This window comes from Lycorma delicatula, chromosome 1 (genome assembly GCF_047948215.1).
Source record: "Lycorma delicatula isolate Av1 chromosome 1, ASM4794821v1, whole genome shotgun sequence".
Classification (NCBI taxonomy): domain Eukaryota; kingdom Metazoa; phylum Arthropoda; class Insecta; order Hemiptera; family Fulgoridae; genus Lycorma; species Lycorma delicatula.
In genome coordinates this window covers 104,452,513-104,477,947 of record NC_134455.1, presented here as the reverse complement: position 1 = coordinate 104,477,947, position 25,435 = coordinate 104,452,513, and the positions used below count along the sequence as shown (strand labels likewise).

General features: G+C 30.6%; 1 protein-coding gene across 2 annotated transcripts in view; it reads left to right on the top strand.

The window, feature by feature from the left end:
- Positions 1-1,916: 1,916 nt before the first annotated feature.
- LOC142320636 (neuropeptide CCHamide-2 receptor-like) overlaps positions 1,917-25,435 on the top strand; it is a 126,258-nt gene continuing 102,739 nt past the window's right edge. The window contains exons 1-2 of one of the 2 annotated variants that reach the window (XM_075358706.1): positions 1,917-1,968; positions 3,766-3,829. The gene's annotated coding sequence lies outside the window, so the exon portion shown is untranslated. The remainder of the gene's footprint in view (positions 1,969-3,765; positions 3,830-25,435) is intronic. The other variant, XM_075358722.1, reaches the window with a different exon arrangement.

Sequence of the window (25,435 nt, the reverse complement as noted above, 5' to 3'; positions counted from 1 at the left end):
ATATCTAATGAAGTAAATTTTGATACGCTATTCTCACTCATTTTAAGCTTGTTATCATAAATGATAGTATCAAGTTTCAACGTATATTCATGCGAATAAACTCTCCGGTTTCTAAGAGATGGAAATAATTAGGGATATTATGAAGAACCGCATTGGCAGTACTTAATAATACCCCTTATAAAGGAAGAATTTTTTTTTCATAAAAATAATATTTTCTCTCTTTAAAATAAAAAAACGCTTTAACTTGTCTGGATTATCGTATCGTTTAGCCCTATAGCAAGCTCTTAAATAGCACTTTTTTAGAGCAACGATTCGTATTTACAATCCTTCCTTCTTTTAGTCCTAATCTATCATTTCGTAGTTTTCTTTATAATGAACCTTTATTGTGAAGGTTAAAAATTCTAGTAAATATTCACATAACCATATAATGAACGGCTACTGACGATAGAATTCTGGAAATCTGTTGTCTTTCATAAAGACCAAAACTTTAAGTAGTTATTACTTCTTTGTACGAAGCAAAGGAAGTATTGTTATCACCAAAATTTCGGTTTTCAGATTTCATCGGAAATATACATTTTGACCATCCCTGAATCCATTTCGACTAGTTTTGGTGTGACTTGCAAACGCCCGTACGTATACGTATGCGAGATACATACGTACATAGATACAGAAGTAAAAAACGATTAGTTGTAGAATGCTGAAATTTTGGATTTAGGACTGTTGTAACATCTAGTTGTGCACCTTCTCTTTGATTGTAATCGACTGTATCAAAAGTGTCCATAAAAGCCCGAAATCCCGAAAATTTGGATTTTTGACTTTTTCTTAATTGCAGTCATAAACTCTCATTGAGAGTTTTCGAATGATATATCGTAAGTGGTACTTATTTTTATCGGGTCCAGAGGTATAGCCAAATAAAATTGTAATTAATGAAATATTAGGATCTTACAAGGGGAAGGCAAATCGGTTCGATTCCGACTTCATACACATATATCTTCTTTTTTTTAATTTAAATATATTGATTTATTAATAATTTTTAACATCTGATTGTAAAAATGGTTTACAATAAATAATAAATAATAATAACAATAAAAAAAAAGAAAGAAAAAAATCAGAAGTTATTAGTGAAATAAAATTTTATGTACTTTTAATTTTAATTCAAACGTGTTTACAGAGGTCAATTATTAATAAATCAATATATTTCATTTAAAAGTGTATGTGTATGAAGTCGGATTCGAACCGATGTGTCCATGATTACGGATCCGACACATTCTCATTTACACCACATAACTACTTGAGCGATGTGTAACATAATCAATATATAAAAAAAAATATAAAATGTTGATACTGACACCACAAAAAAATGTGGTGTCCACCACAATGCAATTGTGTAACTATCCACTTTATTAAAGAAAGGAAGATCATATCTCACTTTCAAATGAAATAAGTTTAAATGTATTGCAATAAAAAATGTGTATATGTCATTTAATAGGTGTACAAGGAAGTCATGTGGTGTCCACATTAGATTTTTTTTAGTCTAGTTTAAGCGTCAATTCTAGATAAAATGTCCCATCTCAACAGAATCTTTAATATAATTTATCTTACTTTCCAAGACAGTTTCTACGTAACTTTATTTTTAATTAAAAAAAATATACAGTCAATATAAAAACTATTACATATAAGAAATTGATATAACTTGATAATAAAATAGTATTCTAGAAGATTGTACTCTTATGAATAGTTTATATGTACGGAAAATGTGCACCAGGTACGGCGCAGTCGCTATCAACCAAGCAGAAAATCTCGTATTTTCACCACGTGACTGACTTGTATCGTTAACTTTGGTTTGCGGCCGATACGGATGCAGCTACTATAGATCATCTTAATACAGCGTTAGTGGTTTCCTTTCCGTGGTTATAAATCAGTGGATTTTTTGTTTTCGTCGTTATTATAATTTTCTAATTATAGTAGGTAATTTAAAATTATTTTATGAAATCTAGTTGCAGGAAAAAGAGTAAAACCTTTTACAAATATTAAAATTATATTTAATTAATTTAACAAATTATAATTTGAATACTTGAATGAAGCATAAGCTATTGTTAAAATATTTGATTTTTAAAATTTGAATGAGTTTTTTTTGTTCTGAATATTGATTTTAATACATTCTAAAAGTAAACGGATGATATTCATATTCATGAAAAAAGTTATATTTTTTAATTTTACAAACACATTAACATATATATATATATATATATATATATATATATATATAAAACAATAGTATATTAATTATATTTTATGGTAAAAATTTATTTATATGGTTAACGCAAGTTTAGTGATTATCATCGAAATAAAAGAACAGTTACTTTTACTGAAACAATATTTATATATATATTTTAAGCTGGATTATGAAATACCATATTTGTACAATTTATTTAGTTCAATTATATATTTTATATTTTAATTAACGTTCATTAAAATTCATGATATGATTGCTATTCAATCTCGGTGTTTAATTAGAAGTAAAATATTCACATCACGTCATTTGTTTGATATTTACAATCTAACAACAAAAAAAGTAAAGAATAGGAAGCTGTTTTTTCAACAAAGCAAACTTCATCAAAAAAACGTCAAAAGATATTCTTTTCACTTCTCTTTAAGGAAAACAACGAACATTTATTTTGCAATCCCATGTGATTTCAGAAAAAAGTGAAACTACACAATATTTTATACAAATATATTATACTCATATATCATGAGTATATAACATCGACACAAAGGTTTTATTCAGCAATATGTGTATAAATTAATTCGTATAATACTTCTTTAATAATTGAATTTACATATAAGGAATACTTTTACTTTCCTGTCAGAGCTTTAGAGCTATGCTGCAAGAAGGAAAGCATAATTATCAAACGTGGGGTATGTTTTCTTTTGCATTCGTCGACGTTTCATGAGTCAGACACACCAAAAAATAAAAACAAATTAGAACGTAATATTTACACGTACGTCTATACATGTGTTGGCTGTTTGAAACTAACTAACTTTTGACTGAATTAACTAATTAATTTGGCACAGATACTCGGGTTTGTGGGGCAATTTGATGGTAAAGGTTTGGGTTCAATATCTCTAAGAGGTAGGGTAGATAGTTTCTTTGGGGTGAATTTCTCAAAATTTTGCAAACATAACGTCACTTTACATTAAGCAGTACATACGTAAATGCGTATCTTACCATTAAAAATAAATTGCTCCAAATTTCTTCCCTTCCCCAAAATTGGAAAAAGCTCTCCTTTTATTTGTTGCACATTTTTTTACCGAATTGTTTTTAAGTCTTCCTAAGAATTGTAGTAGTGCAAGTGTAGAAAGAAAATTGGGGAGCTATATTGGGGTGGGTAAACTGGTTAAACTTTAAAAATATAGAAATTTATAAACTTTTAAAACTTTTTTTATCATAATTCACCCCCTTCCAAAATAAATCATAGGTAAATTTTCATCGGTGGTTTTGGTTTAGATTCTTCCAGCAATGTAGTAAACTAAAACAAATCAAAAACGTTTCTTGGGAGGCAATTTTAGTGGTGGGGGAGTAGAAAAAAAATATCGATTTTTTTATCTTTTATCATGTATCAATATTTTTCCAGTATATTAGAATTAAACAACTAATGCCTGGAAAGTATAGGTAACTCTTTTGTCAGATTTTTTACTATTTAAGTAAATGCAGGACCTAAAAAATGTTTTCCTTTCTATAAACTATTCTTCTTTTGTTTTCAGATCGAGAATTGTTGCTTACGCACTATGAGTTTAATACTGTGATACCTTCGTTGAATTAATTCAGGTAGTTATGTTTAAAACATTTTTATTTATAATATAGTAAAAAATTTTCATATATTAAAATCAATTTTTTTTCTTTGTAAGTATATTTTTAATAGATGAACTAAATAAAACGAAGTAAACACACGTAATTATTTATAACAATAATAAAATAATCTGCGAAAATATTTTTTTATTTTTATTATGTTTTGGACAAACATGTTTTTTTAAATGGCATTTTAATATCGGAAAATAATGTTATTAATGGTGATCTACACCATTTTTGTAAGTTTCGTTTTCTAAAGCTTTTCACACGTGATAATTGAAGTCAAGGCATGGTGGTAAAATATAAATTACATTATCTGTTAAAATTTAACGAATAAATTCCATTGGTAAATTGTATTGCCTATCTGGGGAATAAAAGTACAAAAATTAATTTGATAATTTTATGCTTATAGAAATAAAAGAATTTTTGATAAAAGCTGGCAACAAAGTTTAATACTTTCCTGGCACTAGTTATTTATTCTTATATAGTAGAAAAATAATGATTCATCAAAATAAACCAAAAAAAAAAACTTTAAAACATCTATAATTTTAAATTTATTTTGATTTGCGACCCCACCACCAATATTGGCCCCAAAGCAATTCTTTTCAGTCATTACTACTACGTACTTTAAGAACATAAAGTAATTATGTAGTTTACATTAAAAGTTCACATTATTTTGCACTTTTGAATACTACTACTACAACAGGTAGAAAGCTTTAAAAAAATTCTGCTAAAAAAATATTCAATAAATAAATAGGTTTTTTGTTTTTGGGAAAGAGTGGAATTTGGGTTCAATGTTTTTTAAAATGATATATAAGCATGTACTGAGCCTAATTCAGAATGGAGTTATGCACGAAAAATTTTAAGAAAACTGACTCCCATGTTTTACTAAACAATTACTCCAATTAAACGAGTGATGTATCAAATTTTACGACTATCAATTTATACAATCAAATTCTATTAAGCTTCTAAGAGGAAACACACATAGTACATAGGAACATAATACATTACTCCCATTTTTCTTTTTGAGCTTACTAATTTATGAAAACTCGAGAAACGCAAAAAACACATACTCCATTTTTTGACTGATTTTCTTAATTTATTTTCCGGCATAGCTATGATACTCTTTTCTTTCTTCTCCTGTTTAGCCTCCGGTAATTACCTTTTAGTTAATACTTCAGAGGATGAATGAGGATGATATGTATGAGTCTAAATGAAGTGTAGTCTAGAGTACGGTCTCAGTTCGACCATTCTTGAGATGTGTGGTTAATTGAAAACACAACCACCAAAGAATACCGGTATCCACGATCTAGTTTTCAAATCCGTGTAAAAATAACTGACTTTAGTAGGACTTGAAATCTGGAACTCTCGACTTCCAAATCAGCTGATGTTGGAAGACGCTTTCACCACTAGACCAACCCGGCGGGTTCAGCTATGATACCCAGTTTCTTACGTTAAATTTTATTATACTTCAATTTTACTTTTTTCTAATATTTAGTAGTTGAATTAAACACTTAAAAATTCTGTTTATAAAATAATAACCTCTTTGACTTGTTTACCAATAATACAATTATATGTTTCTACATATAATTTTAGTGTAAGCAAGATTTTTTGAAATTTAAAAAAAAATTGGAGAAAGAAAAGACAAAAGAGCAGAACACATCTACGTCTAACCATCACCATTTTTTATATCTCAAACAAGAAAATCGATACGACTAAATCTGCTATTCATTTATTAATTTGAATTCTTTGATTAATACTTTATATATTATTTAGCATTATATTTATTATTATTTAAATATGGGGTATTGAAGATTAAGCTAGAATTCTAACGAAAGAAAGAGACGATTTCTTCTGTATGTGTGTGTTTGCGCGCTCGCACTCAATAGAGAAGAGCAGATTGATTGATTCTTTGCGTTATAGCTAGTACCTTTAAAAGTACTTCAGACGTCTAACAAGTAAATAAATACGTAAAATGATGCCAAAAGAGAAAGATGGAGATAGATTGATTGATTCTTAATTTTTTCATCAAGACTTTAAAATGCTGTTGTGAGTCACTGAAAGAAAGACAATTTAGCTAGTGCACTGATAAGTGCTGAAAAAAATACAGTTATTATTATTATTACATAATTATTATTATATTATTTATAAATAACTACTAACTAATATTAATTTAACATAAACTTTTGGAGTTACAAAAGTGGCTACTTCAACAATGTTCTTTCCTGAGATCCCAACTTAAAGGAAGCGGAAACCTTCCTATTTAACCATCAAACTCATTTTTCTCCAAAGACTTTCCACAGATCTATTACTTCTCGTTACTACTTGATTTTCCTCTGTTATATGTAGATGATCGGCTTACTGGAATCTCACATTATGATTTGAACGAGTTTGCCGAGTTCACCATAAAATTTTTCTAATTCCTGTTTCTTCTTACACGTCTTCCTTTATATTCTCTAACCAGCTCAGCTTTTCTCCATCTCTACAGAATATTTCATTTCCGGCAATAAATTCACATATTTCATACAACGAGGATTTTATGTAAAAACAAGCCTTACCACAGTTTTATAAATTTTAATTATTGTTAATTGTGAAAAATATTAAAAGGCGTTTGGAGGGCATACTTAACCGCCAAAAAATTCTTTCTCAAATATAGATTCTTTTATAAACGTACTTATAACAAATCAGTTACATAATACTTTTAAATATCGTTCCTGTATCATATGCCAACCCATAAAACATTTGTTTGAATTTCATAACCACGTATTAATTTATGTGATTAAATCTAGGTCAGGTCATAAATTTCTTTTTTCAGAAGAGTATTAACGTAGTAATTAAAAAAAGGATGTTTTCCTAATACAAAATTTTGATTTTTATCTTTTTTTTTCAAGTAATGATCTTTTATTTGGCTGTTAGTGCTGCGGTTTATATTTAGTACAGACCTATTCATTCATGTTAATGATTTTTCATCTATATTTCGCTAAATGTCTGTGTTGAGGAATTTTGAGTTTTTATCATTGTGTAACTTTATCCAATCAGCTATATATCAAAACAATTATTAAAATAAAAAGTAAATTATTTCTTTCTTATATTCCTTGTACTTCAATATATTTCTCTTAAAACTATTTAATTATTATTTTTGTATATAAAATGTGCTTACATATTTACTATTATAAATAATATTATAGCCTACATAATTGAACGATTATAAAATACTCATAAAATCCATGGTATACGACTATTTCATTTGATCATATTTAATCTTTTTATATATGTATATGTATATATATATATATATATATATATATATATATTTAAAGAAGAATGTGTGTGTGTGTGTGTGTTCATCTACTGTACAAATCTATAGCTTTATTCTACTCGTGATGAAATTTTGCACACTAACAGTTCCAAAGGGGAAGAAAATAACTATTTACTTTTAATTTTGAAAAAGTACCCCTAGACACCTTTTCCACCCTATAAAGCAAAATTTTAATGGACAGCTGTGATGGTTTTTAAAAGTATGACAAAAAGAGTGAAGAATTTTTTAAAGTGGAGATAGTTTTTTAAATCCCCATAAAATTTGGAACAATGTGTAACTTGTCTGGCTCTTAACATTCTTAGTTCTGAGATTATTAAAAAGCAAATCGGAAAATTTGTGTATAACTGTTTTCTTCTTTACCCTTTTGTGAGAGAGAGTTATCATTTTATCTGTTATCTCCTTCTCAACCTGTTTTCCACTTCATTGTCGATCTCAATAACTTAGTGTTAGGCTACAAAAACCTCGCAGTCTGAACTTTAAGTAGCACCCAGAGCAGTCAACGAGCACGTCAAATCCGCGTGAGAAGCCGTGGATAGCTGCTGTTGCAAATATTTAAAGAAAGCAAATTAGTTAATTTAAAAAGAAAAAATAATTTATTAACGTATTTTTTAATGTAATATAGAATTATAAGAAATGAAAAATTGCTTCCCGACTATATCAGCATGTACACGATTTCATAATTTCAGAAATGAATAATTGGTGTAGTTTAACTATTAAATCTTGTTAGATAATCTATTATAAATGCAGATTTCAAGAAATAAAGGTAGATTACGTAGACGATATTAATTATAAAACTGACTGTTACTAGGTTTTTAATTGAGTAAACTATTGTAAACTACTGGGCTACTGTTAAGAGCCCAATAAATTAATCGACTCATAAACTTAGTGATTTACATATAGAGGAATATACTTTTTTTTAATTTAATAAAAAATTATCAATTATACTATTAACAAGAATTTTAACGTTATAAATCATGCTTTAAACGAGAAAGTACTTTTCAGCGGTTTTCCTCGACGTCAGTCAGGCTTTTGACAAGGTTTAGCATGTATGGTTGGTCTGTAAACTGATAAAAGTTTTACCGCATGCTCTACAAACTGATAAAAGTTTTACCGCATGCTCTACAAACTGATAAAAGTTTTACTGCATGTTTTCTATGTGGTACTAAAATCTTACCTAGAATGCAGGTGCTTTCAAGTTAGCCATAGAAAAAGTTTTGACGGATTTGTTCCTTGTACAATCAAGGGTACCTCAAGGAAGCGTTCTCGGACCCATCTTGTATGTTCTGTTTACGGCTGACTTGCCAATTACGGCAGGTTCCACAGTTGCAAAGTTTTTTCGATATTTCAATTCATGCTGTCCACGAAAATCCGATCACTGGGTCTCGATTTATTCAAGATTATATCACTCTCCTCGAATCGTGGCTTACGTGTAGGAAAATTAAAATAAACGAAAGAAAATCAAAGCACGTTACCTTTATCCTTCTTAAAGAACACTTCAATGTTCCGATTCCGAGATCTCAAGACTGTAAATATTTGGGTTTTCATCTTGATCAACAATTTTCTTGGGCGAAACATATCACTTCTAAGCGGAAAGAGTTGGATCTCAATTTTAAACACATGTACTGGCTGATACGACATAGATCTCGGCTTTCAGCAGAAAGCAAATTATTGATTTATAAATCCGTTTTGAAGCCTGTTTGGACTTACGGGCATGAATTGTGGGTGCAGAGTGCAATTCCAGTATTGACATACTTGAACGCCACTAAACCAGAACACTGCGAAAAATGCTCAACATATCCTTAAGTAATAGCCTTATATATAAATTTTGCTCATTAACAATTATAATTACAATCGGCTCTCCTGTGGAGTCGTAGGTAAATTTCCTGACAAAAGCATGTGATAAGAAGTTCCTTAAGGAACCTCCAAAATAAATAAAACACAATAAACAGATGCAAGCAAACTTAAAGTCAAATATGAAATTTCAAGCTCAGTCATAAATCACAAACCTACAATTTAAGCAACATATAGTCCACAAAACAAACATTAATAACAAATAAGAAAGAAAAAGAAAGAGAAGTAACAAGAAATTAGATACACCACTAAACTTGACGGTGTTAGTTCCCAAACTTTACGCAGACCCTAAATCGAGTACATGGGTTCGTTTCAACCGTCGGACGTCTCTGCTGTTATCGAGTAGATTAATTGCAAAATGGTTTACATGATCTCAAGCCTCTGCAGGTACTTGACACTGCGCTGTTCTGCAATCTCACGAACCGATGGGAGCTCCAGATAATCCTGAATCTCACCATTCTGCGTGAACCACGGAGCTTCGGCAATTACCTTCGTTACTTTGTTCTGAAATCGTTGTTTAATTTCCACATTACTAGCCGTTCCCCATAATTCCACACCGTACGTCCAGATTGGGGGCAGGATAGTCTTGTAAATTAAGATCTTGTTTGATAACGTGAGGCCTGAGTTCCTCCGTAACAGCCAATAAAGTTCCCTGTACCTTGCGTTTAGCTGTTTTCTCTTCATCCTCACGTGACACTTCTAGGTCAAACACCGATCCAGGTGAAGTCCCAGATACCGCACAGTCTCCGTTTGCGGAATCAAAACACTATCGAAGTGGTAATTAACGGCCAATATAGCAGTGTCATCAGCGAACGTGGCGACGATGCAATCATCTAGGACCGGAATGTCCGTAGCGAATATGGAATACAATACAGGGCCCAGTACAGAGCCCTGTGGGACACCCGATCCAATCTCAAATAACCTTGAAAATTCGTCATTACATTTCATCTGAGAAAAACGCCCCTCAATATAATTCCGCAAGACTAGGAAGTAGGGTTGAGGAAGTTGTAACTTTAACTTGTACAGCAAGTCCATACCTTATCAAAGGCCTGTTGCACGTCCAAGAACGCCGCCGAGCAGAATTTCTGCTCCTCCAGACACCCACTGATGACTGTGATGACTCTATGGGATTGTTCGATTGTGGAAAGACCACACCTGAACCCAAACTGATGGTCCAGAATTATCCCTTTACTCTCCAACACTGGCCTAAGCTTTTGCAGTAGTAGCTTCTCTAACAATTTAGATAAGACCGGTAACAGGCTAATCGGTCTGTAAGAAGAAACTTCCTGTGCAGGCTTCCCGGGCTTCAAAATCATCACCACCTGCGACACCTTCCATTCCGCTGGGAAGTAAGACGTCCGCAGAACAGCGTTAAACGAATTCCTGCTGTACTTGAGGGGTAGCATGTTTAAGGGGTAGCGTTTAAGGGGTGACGCACAAACATTTTGTACGTCACTAAGTCAAAGCCTGAGGCCTTCCTTAATCGTCTTCCTTGGTTGACTAATTTCAGTATCTCCCTTGCAGAGATCGGTTTAATCGGGAAGCTGATTGGCATCGGGCTCTCAAGGAAGTCCGATGCCAACACCCACATCACCGGGGCCCTCAGCATCTTGGGGTCGGAACGATACCTCTAGGTGTGAAGCAAACAGATCGGCCTTTTCTCTGTCAGTCCTCGCCCACGATCCAGTACGCCTCTGTAGGGTGGGGAGCGTTCTTGATGATCGTTGCAGTCCCTTTGTAGCCTTATATATAATGATCTTAAGTTGTTAACCGTTCGGCAGGCGATCTCTCTGGTGAGCCTACGGTATCAAAATCGTTTGGATTGGCACCAAATTATTTGGCGATCAATTTATTAAATAAAATGATCAGTGATTTTTCAAGATTGTTGAATACTATTCTTGGTTCGCCTTATCGTTTCAATTAGGTGACTTTATGGTCTGGCCGTACGGAGTGCTCTTCTATCTCATTAAGTTCCAAGCTGCTGCGTCTGTGGCAACTTAATGTTAGTTCAAGTACATGTTATTTACTTTTTGTTCAATTATCTCGCTGAAGAGATTGTAAAGTTGCTGTGTAGTTATAATAAAAAAAAATTTTTTTCTGTTGTTTTACACATAGTATTTTTCTTACATAAATAAAAAAGGTTTTCAATCTTCTATAATACTACAAAAAATGGGTATAAATTACATATGTAACTACAATTTTTGTTGAATATAAAGCGTAAATGTGTTCATTTTATTGATAAAAAATGTATAACATTATTAAATTTATTTATTTGATACAATTGTATTTATTATTCTTTATTGTCAGCAGATTTATAATTACACGGTTAATGAGTTAAAAATTTACTGATAACATTTGAATAAATAATTAAAGTTTTAATTAGTAATTTTTCTACTTATACTCTATAATTATTTCATTTCAACCATTTCTATCGTTACTCTACTCGTAAATATATATATATATATATATATATATATATATATATATATATATATATATAATATTTATTCCTATGTAAAATGACTGTTTTAGTTCATATCTATAAAATTTTTGCATGATGTTTTAATTTATCAGTAAATTCAGATTTGATCCTTACCAAAACTAATAGATTCAGCCATTTATGTAGAATTGATAAAACGTAACGTGCACTGATAGAAAGCTAGTTTCTACTCAAGCCACCGGGTTGGTCTAGTGGTGAACGCGTCTTCCCGAATCAGCCGATTTGGAAGTCGAGAATTCCAGCGTTCAAGTCCTAGTAAAGTCAATTATTTTTACACGGACTTGAATACTAGATCGTGGATACCGGTGTTCTTTGGTGGTTGGGTTTCAATTAACCACACATCTCAGAAATGGTCGAACTGAGATTGTACAAGACTACACTTCATTTACACTCATACATATCATCCTCATTCATCCTCTGAAGTATTATCTAAACGGTAGTTACCGGAGGCTAAACAGGAAAAAGAAAAAGTTTCTACTACTCTTACTACAGCATACACAACCGGATGCTAATTGATTCAATAGCCATATAAAAGGTATATAAGAAATAATATTATATTTCCACTATGAAGTTTACTGAATTAATATTAACAATCAATTGCAGACAAGGCCCAAGAAACAACTACAAATAAGAAAAGTAAGATTTCCCCTGTTTTTATAAAAGTTGATTATCGAACCACTTAAACCATAAATATTTTAAAGGAGTAAAATTTGAAAATCTGGTTATTTACACAAACCTTTTTATCATTATTCGTAAATAAATTTATGCTACTCAACAACGTCCAAATCCAGGAATATCCATATTCAGGAATAATTGATCGATTATTGTGCCATCCGATAATGGATGTCGTAATATAATTAGAATTGTAATATTCTTATCGATTACAAATATTTTTAATGTATACATTGAATTTAAAATTTACACCAACATACACCCCGAGGAAGAATGGGATAGAAACTATGTACCTATTTTACCGCGTATGAAGGAGCTAACTACAGTGAAAAATATTAGTGAATAAAACATTACTTTTTGCTCACATCGTGAGTGTGTGTGTGTGTGTGTGTGTGTGTGTGTGTGTGTGTGTGTGTGTGTGTGTCTGTGTTGATAGTGGTTGTAATAATGTAAATATATGTTGGTGGGGAATCAGAGAAAGAAGCTATGAATTTTATCAACATATCGTTAATGAATATTTATTTTAAAATAATACATTTACGATAGATTATAATTACAGAAATATTATTTACATTCATAATTAACGTAGTTGCTCAGTTAGAATAATTATTATTATACTTGGTAATTTTTTAATCTTTAAAAACATAACAATTAACTTAAAATAGTGATTAATACTATTTTAAATAACTGTCATCTAAAATTATTTTATTTTTTAAGTTGAACTGAATTTTTACGCATAATTATAAAACACTGTAATGGAAAAAGTGTTTCTGGTACAGTAATAATTCAGGGGTTAGTGTAGTAATTATAGGATGAATGAAATGAATTATGTGTAAAATTATAAATAATGAAAAAATATGTCATTTAATAATTAACTAAACCAGAAACTCATTGTAATCCGAGATTGATAATCGTTTAGAAATAATATGACCAAAGCGTATTACGTTTATTTCTTATATGAATATTGAGTATTACGTTAACGTTCAAGTTATAAAATTATAATTCGTCAAAATTATTTAAAAAATTCCTGAAAATATTTGAAAAACTTTGTAGTCGGTTCACAATTTGACCAAAAATCAGAAAGACTAACTAAGTTTCATTAATTTCTATTTTTTTTATTCTAATTGTTTTGAAATAAATATGTTCAAATTAATTTTTTAATTACTTTGGTTGCTTCATTAACTGTAATATTTAGATGGTATTGAAATATGTGCTTTATCAATAATATTTTAATAAAATAATTTATAAACTTTAGCCTGAATACTGATTATGTTAAACACTAATTAACAGGAATATGCAAATTAATTATTAATTTTTTTAATGAAACAGGAATATGCATATTAATTATTAATTTTTAATGAAAGCAACTAATTTTTTTTAAATTTCCTTTTGTGTTCAGCAGCTCCTTTGAAGTAAAATATCTGTAATATATATTTAATTTGGTTACATCATGCAGAAATGTTTTCAAGTCACAGTGATATGATGTATCACCTTCCACTAATTACTCATTTTGTTATAGGCGTTGGAATTATTATTATTACTCGTTTCTTTAATTCTTCCATTAAGAAGCGGGAGAATATTTTTTGTTTTTCATTAAATTGCAACCTACAACGATTAATAATGAGAGACAATGAAAGAAAATGAAACAGAAAATACCGCATGTGAATAACAGGCTTCCTTGTTGTTTTTGTTAGCGTTAACTGTTTTCACACTTTTTCTTGTACCTTTTTCTCATCTCTCCGTTTTTAATCACCAAAATATTTGTGAGTTTTTCACCTGTTTCCAATCATCTTTCTTCAACTTTTCAATCGTTTTCTGCAAGTCTTTTTTATTTCAGTTTATTTCTAAGAAAACTGTGTTTATATTTATAACGCGTTTATTACATTTGATTTTCATATTAAAAAAAAATAATTTATTAAATATAATATATAATGTAAAATGTCGTGCTAGAGAAATGCGGCGGTAAATAAGGTGGCTTTCTGTTATTCAAAATAAATCACGAAACATTATATAGAATATATAAGGAATCAGAAAAGGTCACTTGCCTTGAAGAAGACCTCCTGTGCTCATTGCGTTTGGGTCACATCAGATTAAAACAATTTATTATGACTTACGGTGATGATAAAATTTTTATTCGTCATGTAATTGGTCATAATGGTTCGTATACCTTTTTTAACGGTTCGTTACAATCTCATTGATTATGTAACTTATGAAAATTTGCAGCAAAACTCAGAGTAGCACACAGAACTGGTGGTGCATAAATGACGACGTGACTGAAATAGACAATTTGTACAAGTCTTTGAAAGCTGTTCGACGATGACAGAATTTTAATTTAAGACAACTTGCATTTTTTCCTCTTCCTTAAATAAGATGGAAGCTCAATTTTATTTACTACTACAAATGACTTTTAGATATTTAAGAGTTGACATTTGAACTACTAAACTATTGTTGTAGTTGTATGGTTTAAGTGATAGAGGTTTTGAGTGATAAGGTTTTTTCCCCTTCTTCTATTCTCTTCTTCTATTCTTCTTTTATTTTTATGATAGGCTTTAAAACCTTGTATTTTTATTTATTTCATCTTATATTCCGCTGTACTGAACATTTTCCTTTGCTTATGAGTACCTTTATGAATTTTCTTTTATTAAATATTTGTGTCCTTAGCCTACGTAGTGGTAGTCTTGGTTTAGTCTTGGAAAATAATTATGGTATTGTTTGTTTTTTAAATATATTTTTAGAAGTCGTTTAGTCTTTCAATCTTGCCAAAAAATAGTTTTCTAAAAGTGAAAAAGTAATTTAAATTGGTTTCGAAGTTTTTAAATAACAAATAGATAAAAATGTCTCTTTGCGGAAACATTTTTATAAAGAATACTATCTATATTTCAAAAGTTTGTATACACAGCTCGCTTAATGTTATTAATAAAGAAATGCAATCTTCTTTATGGAATGAATAAAGTACCATCTATTATAAATTTACTATACTTTTAGTAGACGGTAGTATTTACCGATAGAATACAGAACGTAAGTTTAGCATTAAACTTGAACCAATAAAAACTAAACTTTTCGTACAGAAGAGGAATGTACAATTCGGGGATGAATTGAATAACTTATTGGAACTTTTTTCCGAACAAACGAAGCATGATTAAGATTATTACAATACTTTTCATGCTTTGTTTATATTAAGAGATTTTTTAAACTGAAAATATTAAGTAATAATTCTTTACGTTTATAGATTTACTAGCATCACCGTCACGGCTTAACCCACGTTATATGGTTACTTGCGTTTCCCGTCGTGGGCAGGGGATACTTAGCAGAATAGGGTGAACTAAGCTTACCCTTTCCTCTAGCCAGAGGACTCAACTTCCTGAACTCACCTGTGCTCATTGAATTAAGGCTTGTGAGAATAATAATGATGAATAGGAATTAAAACCTGTTCAATTTATAAAAAATATCATTATAAATACATATTCTAAATTCTTCTGAGCAGTAGTGTTTCAGTACAGAACCCGAAACTTTGAGTGATCTGTAAAATACGGATTTCAAAATGAAAAGTCGTTCTCCACCTTAAAAATATTAATTATATGTGGTTTCCTGTCCTTGGTACTTCGTTTCTCATTATTTTTTTAGTTAAGTAACTGGAGGTAGTTGCAGCCAGAAGCGTCACACATACAGTATAACAATGTTAGTGGCTGTGTTCGTTGAGCTGCCACACTGTACAGCATCGAACTCCTTAAAAAATCAAAATTTAAGAAAACCTGAAACTGCTTTTTAAATATTTACATGTAGAATATTTGCAAGCCCAAATCTACTGAACATCTCGTTTAGTAGAGTCGGAAATGGGAAAAATTTGTAATCGTTGTTCAAGTTTTTTACTTTACTTCACGCGTTTCAAAGTCGAATTTTGAAAAATCTAGAAGTTGGTTTTATACATATTCACATGAACATTTCACACACCAAAAATCAAGTTGATATCTTCATGTGTTACCGAGAAATTAACAAAATAGTAAATTTCATTGTCACTCGATTTTAACTCGGAATTTAAAAATATCCTTTCTTTGTATGTGCAATTAGACCATAAGACCATTAGAACGTGTATACAAATTTTTATTAATTTATCTTCAGTATGTTTTCCTAGGCGTTGATTATGAATTACTCATGACCTGTTGTTTTATGTATATATATATATATATATATATATATATATATATATATATATATATATACACACATGTTCTTAGATATTTTGACATTTGAACCATGAAACTAATTTACTTATATCCGTTTCAATTACATGTTTCCAATTTGGTACCAAAACTAGTTAGATTCATAATTGTTTATTATTATTATTTAAATATTATAACACAATTGTTTAATTAAATTTAAATGTGTTAAATTATTTAACACAATCGTACGAACATCTTCCACATTATTTTACACATCTCACAGCAATACACGCATTTAACAAAAAATATATGCATTTAGTATAAGTTACTGAATGATGGGGACTACTCTTTAGTAGTTCCCATCACTAGTTACTGTATTACAGTAGTACTGCATTATCAGTGCTTCCCAAACTTTTCTGAGTCGCGGAGCCCTCTTTCAATTAAAATTTTTCCATGGCGCCCTACGCTAACTAAAAGTATAACTACTCTTAAGTAAGAGATAAAAATAAATAAAACTCGTGTATCTTCATTATTTTTTTACTTTAGTATCATTAAATTAATCATTATAAACGTCTTAGTTTAATTAATCATGAAGCTTTCACAATATTTCGCCCCGCCACTGTGAAGAGGCCACGGCTCCCCGCGGCGCATAGTTTCGGAATCACTGGTATAAATCAATCTTAATTTTCTTCTTCTTTTTCTATAATTTTCTAAATTTTTGTTTTTCGGCTTTGGATTCATGATTTAATTTCGTATTTTAAAATGTTTAAAATATACCAAATTTCTGGTGGTGACTATAAAATATATCATTTCTATCTTATTTTACATTAATAAATGTTTAGTGATTAATGATTATTATTTTATTTTGCAATATGATCTGCTAATGAGATAAGATTATTTTTATTATAAACTACGATTTGCCGATGATCAAGGGCTGGTTATCTTAAATTGTTCTTGACTATATCTAGTTGTTCTTAATTAATTGTTCTTTGTCAATCTTTTCATCCCAACATAAAGAACGGCCTCTTTCTTTATTGTTTGTTTTGTAATCTAATCTTTATCTTTCTTATCATTTTCACCCTTTCAACTTTGTTTTATTAGCATATCAATTTACTTTTAGAAATCTTATTATATTAGTCTTTTGTAAAAGTTAATCCAGCAATTTCTTTTCTCGAGCACCCTTTAACCATTGACGAAGGTCATTTTAAATTTTACTTGCCTGCCAGTTTATTCTTAATACTCCTTGTACCACAAGATGTCAAAAATCTTCATTGTTGTCTAACTGGCTTTCATATTTTTCATTTATACAACTGTAACTATCCAAACCAAGAGGTTTTTATGATTTTGAACTATGGCATTCATTATTCATCGCTTTAATTTTATTGAATATTTGTTATTTTTACAGTACAAATTATTTTGTTTTTCAGAATAATTAAATTACGAAAATTTAAATGATACTAACAATTTTTGTTATGTATGAAGGGAAGTGACGCTCAAGATCCAAAGGCGACACCTAACTCAATTAATAAAAAAGTGTTATCATTCTTTTGGGAGTATAGTCGGGAACCAAACAAGGGCCTGGGCTCCACATATCTGTTGTTTACCGTGTTTTAGTCTTCTCACTGCATGGAAAAATGGCACACGCCACATGCCACTTGCTATTCCTATTATTTGGCGGGAACACAAGAATTTCTCATACCAAAGCCTCCAGAACATTTGGTTTGCTTGGCATTTCTCCCGCCACCACGCCATTCGGTCGCCCTAAAGCATAAGACCGAATGTTTGTGCCACAAACGGCAACTAAGCCTCGAACAGTTTAGCGACCACTATCTTAACATAGCTTCTAGAGCTTACCTAACAGCGTGAGCCGACTAGGCGTGGTCCCATACACCATCAGCTTAAGTGTCCTAACCGCTAACTTGTCATATATTTGCTAAAATGGGTAGGCGCACCCCGTCAACTTCTAAAAAGCCTCCAGAGCATGTGGAATTAGATGAAGACAGCTCAGAGTCTGATGAAAGTAAGAAAGCAAAGAAACGGATTCTAGTGATACTACCTTTGAACAAGACAGTTCATGTGAGCCTCATTTTCTGAATAAAAAAAATCTTAACGACCTCATACGAAGTTTAATGTTATCCAAAAAAACAGTCTGAAATGCTTGCTTCCCGGTTAAAATAATGGAATCTTCTTCAAAAGAATAAAACGATATATATACTTGTCGTAATCGTTATTTTGAATTTAAAGACTATTTTTCTGAAGAAAATTCTTAGTGTTTTTTAATGACATTTCTTTTCTGTAGAGACACTTTGTAATGAACATAACCCAACAGAATGGCGCTTGTTCACCGATTCCTCTAAAGTTAGTTAAAAAGCTGTGCTTCTGCATAATGGCAATAAATTCCCATTAGTACTTGTGGCTCCCTGTGCTAGTATGAAAGAAGTAGATGATAACTTAAAATATTTGTTGAAAAAGCTTCAATATGCAGTTTATGAATGGAATATTTGTGGTAATTTGAAAGTAATTTCCCTTATTCTTGGTCTGCCGCTTGGTTACACAAAGCACTGTTGTATTTTGTATGAATGGGTTAGTAGGGACAGAAAAAAACAATTTCATTAGAAAAGAATGGACTAAACACGAATCACTCATTCTTGAACAGAAGAAAGTGTAACATGACCCATTCTCTAATCCCAAAAATGTGTATTTACCTCCCTTACATATCAAACTAGAATTAATGAAGAATTTTGCAAGACCATGTTCAATACATTTTCCGGAGACAAAAATATATTCTTTTTTATTCTTCAGTGTTATTAAAATAATAATTACCTAATAAAAATAATACTTATAAGCACAGACACAGAATTTAGTATAATAAAATCAATAAAAATTATATTTTAAAATAAAACTTAAGAGGTATGAGTAATTCTAGCCTGGCAATAACCCTGTTGAATTTGGTATGACGCACAATATTTTTCTCAGGATTTGAACTAAAAATTGTACTCTCATAAAGAGTAATTGTTGACAACTAAATAAATAATTCAACTGCAATTTAATGTTTTTTTTTATAATGCGGATGTGTTGAGATACCTTTTACATTCTAAAAGCAGCTGGTGTCAAAGAGTGTTGCTGGGAGTGGTAAGGAGGAGACATTAGCGTTAATATAACTGGACCGGCGTGTCTTGAATTATTTATCTTCCCAACCACACGGGAAGACAAGAGGTAAACCTCTGCAAAACCCGATTTAAATCTCTTAATTAAACAATACTTTAAGATTTTATATTTTTGTAATTAAATACAACTGATAGCTAATATTAGTCAATTTTCTAAAAATAAGTAAGATTTATATAACTATTAATAAAAAAAATACTTGGCCATTAGAAATTAAAAAGATTAAAAATGATTGAATAGTAAGTAGCTAATTCTACTCATTCTAATAATAATTAAGAATGTAGAGGAACATAATACTTGACGTTTAATTTAGCAATAATGTGAAAGGATACATAATTTTTAAATTAGTCAATCGATAAAAATACAGATGGCTCTATAAGAGAAAATATAAATATTTTCCAATCTTACTACTGAGAATCGGAGCCAATTATATTAAGTTGTTATTTTAACCAGACAACAAACATTAAGATTTTGTCTACAAAAGAGTTGTGGTTAGACAATCTGTTCAGACAAGAGGCAAATCTATCCGAAGATAATTTTTTATTTATTTATATTTTTATAATATATTATGAAAAAGATAAAATAAATTTAGGACTCTGTGGTGAATTATCAGTCTAAATTCCTAAATTTTAGCCATCCGCTGCATTTATTTTCGTATATCACAGCAAAATACCTTGAAAATTAAATTAATATATAGCTGAATACAAAATATTCACCAAAAAGAGAAGAATTAATAAAAAGTAATAATTTGAACCCGAGTTTTTTGAAAAAAATTAATCGTTAAAAATTAGGTATTTTTTTTTCAAAACAGTCAAGTGAGAATTACAAAAAAAGTTCAACATTAATTTAATTGAAAATTAAACATTGAATTGTAGAAAATACAGAAATATATTTTTATTTGTTGTAAAATTTACAGAATGAGTGTTGAAAAAAAAACAAATCTGTATTGTGGTATTTAACCCCAGATCAACTGATGAAATATAAGCAGCTTGTTAGGCTTTTACACCGTAAATTACAATTTATCATTAAAATAGAAGACAAGACTACATTGAAAACGTAAAATATTATTTTCGTCATTGCATGCCACGGATAAAAAATATATTTTGCAATTGCAATAATTATTCTACTACTATTAAATACCAAGTATTTACATTTATATCAGAAATTATGTTTAATACAAACCATGGTCCAGGAACTAACCTTTAGTGTTAATATTAATAAAAATGAAAATAAATGAATACATAAAAAAATAGATAATAATAATTAGTTTATATTAGCATTCAAATAAAATAATATTCTATACATTTTTGTAGTTCAAGTACATAATCATATCAATTAAACCAATAAAAAGTTCCATAATTAAACTAAGCAGTATATATATATATATATATATATATATATACATATTGTAAAAGTATCAATATTACGGATCAGGGTAACAAAAAGAAAATAATAATTAAAAGAAAAATCTGGAAAGAACTAAAAGGGATTCTTTTATTAAGAATAAGGATTCGTTTAACAAATTGCTTTTTGTAATTCAGATAATGGCACCTTCAAAAGCTGTTGTTCGATCAGAAGGATTACCGTACCTAAATAAGAACTTATAGGAAAACGTAAGCGTGAACAATGAACATTTTTACGCCTCAATAATTAAAGGACAAGTCGAGTACTTTTTCTGCCGGCCAAAGGATATGAATACTGCCAGGGATCAGCTAAAGAGTCAGTAGTTCTGTGACACCGTGTTTGGTGAAGTAGTGATAACATCGATATCAGTAAGCATGTGGTAACAATGACTAAAGAGTACGTTACAAGTATACCAGTGTGGACAGTGTATGAATGATAGTGTTTTTCTTGCCGAATAATTTTGGAGAATGTTTTTCTTATCTCTACAAATTCTTGCCTTTTTCCTGTTGTTTAAAATTGTTGCAATTATTGCAGGCTCTAATCCTATCCTTGACAGCTTGATCACACTAGATGTTCCACCACCTGTGTTTTCTCTTTCTCAAAAGTTGGCTTAATTTTGTGGTTTCATTCAATTTCTCAGCGAGTTTAGACCAATTCGTGGTATCCACACGTGTGGAGTTCATCAGTTATCTTCTCCTTGTTGAGATTTCTGTTGCTGTTATTCGGAGTCAGTACGAAAAATCTGAATTGTTCTTGTCCATTTTCTACTGGGCTGAAATTTGACCTTGATTTGGAGTAGGTGGTGGTCAGAGTCGAGGAATCCTTTCGTTGTTTTTACATTGAGCACTTCTCTGACGTTTTTCCTGGAAATAACAATGTGGTCAATCTGGAATACTCCGAGCGTTTTATTGGGCGATTTCCACGTCTTTAGTGTATGTGTGTGTATCAGGTATTGCGTTGACATAACATTGAGATTGACGTTATAACAGAAGTTTATGAGACGTTCCCCATTCCTATTGGACCTGTTGTGGGCAGTGTATGATCCTGTGATTTTCCTTTATTCCTTCTCTTTCCCTAATTGCCAGTTAAAGTCACCAAGTAGAGACTTGATGTGATGTTTGAGAATCTTGTTCGTGGTTTCTTCCCAAAGTTCCGAGAAGTTTTCCATCACCTGCGGGTTTTTTCTGTTATAGTCGTTTGTTGGTGCGTGCACATTAATCAGTGTGTACGCCTTGTTCTCTGATTTTACTGATAGCGATGAGATTCTTTCCAATAATGAGATAAAGTCAATAGCAAAATCTGTGACTGAATTGTGAACCACAAAACCTGTACCAAACTGTTTGGATCCTACGTTTAGCCTACGTTTAGCGGGTTTTCCTTTATAAATCCTGTAGTTTTCTGAGTCAAAGTGTTATTCAAATGTAAACCGTATATCTTGTACTGCCACAATTCTAATTGCACAGAAGTCACAGAATTTGTTGAAGTGTCACCGACATATGCTGAAATGGTAAATTGAAGGAAATTGTTTGCTGGAAAGAATATTGATATTACTGTTTTTAGGATTATTCCTATTAGGGTTGACCCTTGGTCTGATGTCGATGATTGTTATAGTGATCATCGATTAATTATCTTTGAGTTGGTTAGGGAGTTTTGAGACATTTATAGATGTGGTTTTCCTGTTGAGTAGGGCCTAAATTAACAAATTAGGTCAATTGATTGGCTTAAATTTGTTAACATTCTCCTTACTAAAATCCATGTCTTAGAAGGGAGTCTGGATGATACTAATTTGGAAGACCTGGCAGAAATATTTTCTCTGGCTTTCATCGATGACGTTGAGAATTCAATTCTCCGTATTTCGGGTCGATAGAAGATTGCCCCTTGGTGGACTAGGCAGTTGACGTTGTTGAAATGTTCGTCAACCGTCTCAGGAGAGCTGTTCAGTGGGAGAGTGATCCTGAACGGCGAGCGGTTTGAGTAGATGGCTACCGAAGAAAGGCAGAGTACTTAATATTTTCATTTGGGCAAGACATCAAAAAAAGATTCTTGGTGTTCTTTTGTTAGAGAGCAAGAAAAAAAGGATCTTTGGGATGTTGTGTACAGAGTTTTGAGGCATAAGAGTCAGAAACTGTTTCTTGTCGGCTCTCTCGACGGGTGATGTTTCTAATGTAGATAAGATTTTAAATATTCTATTGAATGATTTATTACCGGCTGATTCTGTAACTAATAAAATCTAGTATCATCTACGAGTCCTAGAAGAATCTGCTGCTTTTCGATCTGATGTTTTATCTCTGGAAATTAAAGAGGCATAGGTATGTCAGGTAATTTGCAGTTTTGATAGAAAAAAATAAAGCCCCGTATTTAGATGGAATCTCAGTTTTTTCAGTGCAAATTAGGTCAGCAAAGACACGACGGAGAATTAAAAAAAAAAAATTAAATATTAATATGAATAAAATGGCATTTCTTTCTCTGTAAATATTATCACTCTTCAATATATTTCTGAGTAGAAATAGTGACTTTTCTATTATGCTATTTATTTTCATAATAAAACTAATTTGAAAAATCTAGTGTGGACACTACATGACTTCCTTGTACGCCTAAAAAATTACATATACGCATTTTTTTAAATTGAAAAGTACATAAAATTTTATTTCATTAATAACTTCTGATGTTTTTCATATTTTTTTTATTGTTATTATTGAGTTATTATTTATTGTAAAAATCTTTTTACAATCAGAGGTTAATAATTATTAATAAATCAATATATCTAAATAAAAAAAAGTTTAAAAAAGGAGATTAAGTCGAATTTGAACCGATCTGCCTTTTCCTTATAAGATCCAAATATTTCATTAATTAAAATTTTATTTGGCTATAACAATGGAACCAATGAAAATAACCACTTATGATATATCGTTGAAAAGCTCTCAATGAGGACTTATTAATACAGTTAAGAAAAAGCTCCAAAGTGAAAAAGTCCAAATGTTTTGAATTTTTGGCTTTTTTGGACCCTTTTGGTCCAGTCGATTGCAATTAAAAGAGGAGATGCATAACTAGATGTTACAACAGTCCTAAATCCAACATTTCAGGATCCTAGGACTAAATGTTTTTGATTTATGCAATATACATCCTTACATACGTACGTACGTACAGACGCCGAAACTATTAAAAATGGATATTTCCGTTGAAATCTGAAAACTGAAATTTTTCATAATCGCAATACTTCATTAACTTTGTACAAGGAAGTAATATGATATCACGTCTAAATGGAAATACATTTATTCTTTCTAACTATGTCACCTCCAAAAAGTGTTTTATTCTTAAATCTTTTTTTATATTCATTTCTATAAAAATGTTTACTAATGATTTTTTTTTAAATTTTAATTCGATAAAAAAGCAATTTATTCTATTAAGCTACTAGTATATTTTTTCTGTCAAGATGTTGCTAATTGTTTAATACTATAATTTGAATTCACTTAACAATAAAATATTAGACTCTAGATACCACATGTTTTATACAATATAAAATTGAAAACATTTGAATATTACTACGTTTATTCCATGTTAGTCGAAATTATTAAATTGAATGTAACAGACTAATGGTGAAAATACAAGCATCAAGGTAAAATTTCAGAAAGTTGCGTCAAATATCTTGATAAAAGTAATTGATTGGTAGTGCGTAAGAGATGCAGAGTGCTTAGAAGGTTGCTTCTCAAAGGTGATGCTCTTTCGTTCCATTAGCAGCAAAGAATATAGAGCGCTGTAGTGTAGCGCACTGTATTTACAAAATATAGGTAGCGGGATCAGACTTATACTATCTTTGTCTAACGTCCATCAAATGAAAAAAGAATCACCTACAACATTATAATGTTTATTAAGCTCTGCATATAAGACGTACATTTTATCTGCTAATACATTTTTTTTAACCTCTGGGACCACCGTTAGGTATTACTTTAGAGGATGAAATGAATGACAATTTTTGTAGGTTGTGAATATGCCATGCCTGACTGGAATTCGAATCCGGGACCTCCGGATGAAAGGCCGAGACGCTACCACTTGCAACATGGAGGCTGGCTGTTTTCGTTTTTAAAAGTAGTAAAACGAAATTCTATTCTGTAAATTGTGTGTTCGAAATAAAATAAAATATACCTCCTTCAGATAACTCACCTCCCGTCTTCTTCAATGTGGAAGAATTAATTGCTTATAGAGTAAAATGTTATCTGTGAGTTTGTAAGTTAAGTACTTTTTATGATTAAGCTTTGCTTTTTGAACGAAAGAAAAAGTCAAGGCTTTTATAAACATTTTGTACAGATTAGGGAAATGAAAAAGTAACGACAAAAGAATTGTTACTAAAATTATTCTTTTTTGTAGTCTCTACATTCAGTAGGTTGTCATACTATAAAAAAATTTAAAGTTATTTAAAAAAAATAAAGTTTAAAAGTTTACTTATTAAGCTACTAGTAGGGTGGTAATTAGTTATTTTAATCTTAAGAAGTAACACAACGAAAGGTTTTTCCAAT